The following is a 4,559-nucleotide window of genomic DNA, read 5'->3' as shown; positions in this document are numbered from 1 at the left end:
ATTAAACCTTTAGACGCTATTGTTAGTGAACAAAGCATACATAATGAATTTCATGGTTTGTCTTTATTGCACGTTGAAGTTAGTGATTCTCATCCGCCAGAAGATAATACTTGCACTATTTCATCAAGCACAGACAATTCACAAGTGGAAGATGCTACGCTCAATCGTTCAAAAGCAAGGAGCGTTAGTTTCAAGCCAAAGACAAAAGTTGTAGACGGCACTAATGTTCTTATATCAGCGGAACCGTGCGTAGTTAATCTGTGTATTGATAAACGAATTGTACAATGTGAAGTAGATACTGGATCTACAGTTACGCTGTTCAATAGCAAGTCTTTCAAAAAAATGTTTCCTCATCGGCGAACACAATTCACTACACTTAAGTTACGAGGTGTGAATAATAATACTTTGAAGTTGAAAGGTCAAACCTTAGTGGATTTATCATTGAATGATGTATTGTATAAATTACCGGTTATATTGTGTGAAGAAGAACTGCGTTATCCGTTGATTGGACGTTCATGGCTCGACAGTATTCATCCAGGTTGGAGGAACTTGTTAGCACAATGTAACACAATGTTCACAAATACGGGGTCCGGACGAAATTACAACGCAGATATTAATACAAAAATACCGGAAAGTGAAGGTTTGAGAGCGCAGCTGGAGAAGAAACTTACCCAGAAAGATAAGGAATCATGGGAACGTGACCAACTGCGATATGAGGGACATAAAAGATCGAAGCTCCGGAGAGACAGGGAGAGGGACATTAGTAAACAGATTGCCATTGGAATGCCAGCTAAGAGCATGGCCAGTGACGACACTCAGTTTGACCAGAAGCTGTTCAATCAATCAAAGAGGATGGACAGTGGGTACGGAGATGACGAAGCGTACAACGTGTATGATAAACCTTGGTGGCACGCACGACCTCTGGGCCAACATATTTACAGACCATCAAGAGATCTGAACAAGGATGTGTATGGAGATGATTTGGAGAAAATAATGAAAACAAACAGTTTTGTCCCAGACAAGGAATTCAGTGGCACGGACCGTGGAGCAGCACGCAGCGGACCTGTTCAGTCTGAGAAAGATGAAGACCATCCTTTCGGTCTGGACCAGTTCTTGACTATAGCTAAAAGAGCTAGCAGGAGACCTAAGGATGCAGAGGGAAGAAGGATGGTCGAACAGACTTAGGTGAGACCAGCACTTAAAACAAAAAGAGACTCCAGGATGAGATGATAGACGCATGATAAGAGGAAGAAGAAGAATTTGTATTCTATAGCATGTTATTGATTGGTTGTTATAGTAACAGTGTGTAGGATGTACGTGAATGGCTTCTATGTATTAAAGTTATGTTGTTAATTTGAACCTACGTATTTTGTATGTCTTGTAAACGTATAGATATGAAATCACACACACACAACAAAACAAGGCTTACAGACTCATCACCAGTTACGATTTCTTCCAGAAAGGTATGCCCTTCTGCGGCATAACGCACTAAGTGGTCCAAGCATGTCATCATTCTCTTCCCTTTTTGGTCATCTGTGAGGTTCTTCGGCACCCAGCGGGCACTAACTTTACGAAAATTCAGTCGTAACGTAGAATGTAAACTGCCATTCCGTGTACACACACACACACACACACACACGCACGCACGCACGCACGCACGCACCCGCACACACACACACACGCACATATGCACATTCAGTTTTCAAGTTAGAATTTAAAAACGAACAATACATAATATAATTAATTTCCGAATTCATTTCCGGAACTAATTTTTGTCTATTACATATCTGCCTACTTTTATACTACTAAAGTAATTAAAATTGCTGGAGCTTTTCAAATGCCATCCCAATATTGAACCGTTGTTATTGTATAACTTCAAGCTCTTCTTTATTCTGGTATTAATCCTGTCCTTTGATATGTCAGTGTTTACTTCCAATCTGACTTCTTTCAATTTCTGCAATACAGTGGAGAAATTGCCTTCTTTTCAATTTGTAAACGCGGAAAACAATGTGCGCTAGGAGATCCCACGTTCAGGATTGTATCGAGCAGGAAAAATGCTATTTACTCTCAAGAAACAGGCGGGGTAGGGGGTTGTGAGGCCTATTTAATGTGCGATATTTCCTCCTCGGAAGCTGCAGGACACTTTAATAAAAGAAGAAGCAATCAAAGTTATTAGAAAACGTTTCGATTCCTATTTTGAAGTCGCAACATAGAATGTAAACCATTCGACAGTAACAGAAAATGATGACATTATTTTCATTATTCATTCCAATATATATTACACATCCACATAAACCCTTCAAAGTTGAGTATGTAAAGGCCGAATCACATGGAATTGGATTTTCGTTAAGAATGCCCTAGTTGGCGATGAACTGTCTACCTGGGTGGAAATCATGACCGTCGGGCTGGCTACTTGGCTTGTAGTTTTAACGATTAGGCCATGTTCTAATTGCCGCCGCCACCGAATTGCGCACACTTTAGATCCAGGATTGCGCACAAATCTCACTGACCTGTTGTGCGCACAGATTTTGATCGAACGTTGCCACTTTGATAGCTTTAAAGTCTGTGCGCAAAACTGTTTTTTTTTCTTTAGACAAGAAGAGAGGGAGAAATTAGAAATAAACTAGTAAATCTCTTAAGGATTAAATAAAAAAATATAATTTTACCAGTAAATGTAGCAAGTCGAGATACAATTTTCATACCGATTTACATAATACAGTAAGTCTCTGTTGATGTTTTCAAGATACAATTTTTATCCCAATTTACTCAAACTCAAAAGTTAGGTTAGCTTAGGTTAGGTTAGGGTAATGACTGCACAACAAACACTTCTGTCAATCGAAGCTCGTGACTTTCGGTATAAATCAGTGATGTGCCGTTGACTATAAGTTTACGTCTACGTGCGTTGTCTACACGTAATCTACGCGTAGATTACATTGGGTTGTAATTTACATAGACTACGTAGACAATTTAAACTACATAAAAATTAATTTTCAAGTGTTTCATGAAAGGAAAGTGACATTTTCAACTATATTGGTTCCTAACGAAATGAAAAGAATCCTATTTACAACAAAATTTCTCTTCTCTTCTATCGTCAACTATGGAAGAAAATAAATAGTATGCAAAAAACAACAACAGATGGCAGTCGTGAGGCAAGAGTTGTCTTTTCCCCATAAAACACTAGAATATATCCTATATTAGGTTTCTTTCTAGGTGAGAAATTGTTCAAATTTTGAAGAAAGAGTATGAAAAGTTCTCCTCACACATCAGCAACTGATACGCAGTATAATTTTCTATTAATTCCACGGCGCCCTTTGTTAAGTTATTACCTTTCGCCATGTTGTTTACAGAGATTACGTAATCGACGTGTATAAAATAGTCTTCGTGTAGAATGTAGACTATCGTTGTTTACACGTAGATGCACATCACTGGTATAAATACGGAGATACACCGACCATTACATTCTAGTCCACTAATCAGGTTCATCCTCTATGCCTATCTAATGCTACCCTTCCACCAAAAACACGTGTAAGTCCACAAACAAGCACAACAGAAGTAAGAACGGCTTGAGAACATTTTACATCTGACAACATCGTCTCATTTTTTGTGCGCAGTCCTGTGACAGTTTGTCAACGGCTAATCAGATACCACTTATAAAACCCGAAAAGTGTGCGCAATCCGGCTGTAGCAATAATTGCAACTGGCTTTCTAGGCTGGATTATGTGGAACAGTCAATCAGAGCAAAGTTAGCGCATGTGAAGATAGTCTGTAAGTTTGCCAATGGAAAGCTTTTGTCTGTGGTTTCCGAGTGTTTGTTCGATTCTCGATAAAAGAAAACGTAACAGATATTTAGGTATTTATGCAAATCGATGAGATTTGTACGTGACAAATATGATTAGCCAATAATAAAATTCCTTATTATTGCAAGTGTACTAAAGTTTTGACATATTTAGTTGAATAAATTCTTTTTTATGAATAAATCCTGCGAATCTCTCGTATGAATGCATATCCGAGTTCATGAAAAAGCTTATTCAGTATTCATGATCACCATATTTTTTTCGAGCCGATTTCTAGTCTATACTTTTCTTTTTTAATTGTTAATAGCAGCTAGATTGTCTGCTCAGCGCAATGTCTTATGGGAAGAAAAGTATACCAACAAGTACGGTAACATGTATGGTGTGAGGAGAAAACTAGCAGATGGGTAGCCAGTCTGGAAATCCTGTTCCTTGTGATTCGACTTCTATACCGGGTGGCCAGAATTAAAGTTACCCAACTCAGAGCCCTCTGTAGCCTGTTTGAGGCATCGTAGAGCTCTGAAATGTGGTGAATCCACTGTACAGACCATGGGGAAGAGGATGGCGATAAAAGTAGTTCATTTTTCCGCCACCAGGTTGAAATGTGGCGCTGTACATCCATGGCGGGTTGTAATAATGACCTAAACTGCTTCAATTGGTTATGGATTTGCTTTTACCTTGCAATCTTGCAATAAACGAGAGATTATTTTCTCGCACCTTCCAGCCACTAACAAATGTCTTTCTAATTAATACCCCAGCTAAATAACT

The 4,559-nt window shown here is 38.8% G+C and overlaps 1 pseudogene; it reads left to right on the top strand.

The window, feature by feature from the left end:
* The first annotated feature begins 570 nt into the window (after positions 1 to 570).
* On the top strand, positions 571 to 1,185 carry LOC146003013 (puff-specific protein Bx42 pseudogene; annotated as a pseudogene).
* The last annotated feature ends 3,374 nt before the right edge of the window (positions 1,186 to 4,559 follow it).

This window comes from Lepisma saccharinum, chromosome 19 (assembly GCF_977018435.1).
Source record: "Lepisma saccharinum chromosome 19, izLepSacc3.1, whole genome shotgun sequence".
Lineage (NCBI taxonomy): Eukaryota > Metazoa > Arthropoda > Insecta > Zygentoma > Lepismatidae > Lepisma > Lepisma saccharinum.
Note: the sequence above shows the minus strand (reverse complement) of the source record. Positions and strands in the feature narration are given on the sequence as shown.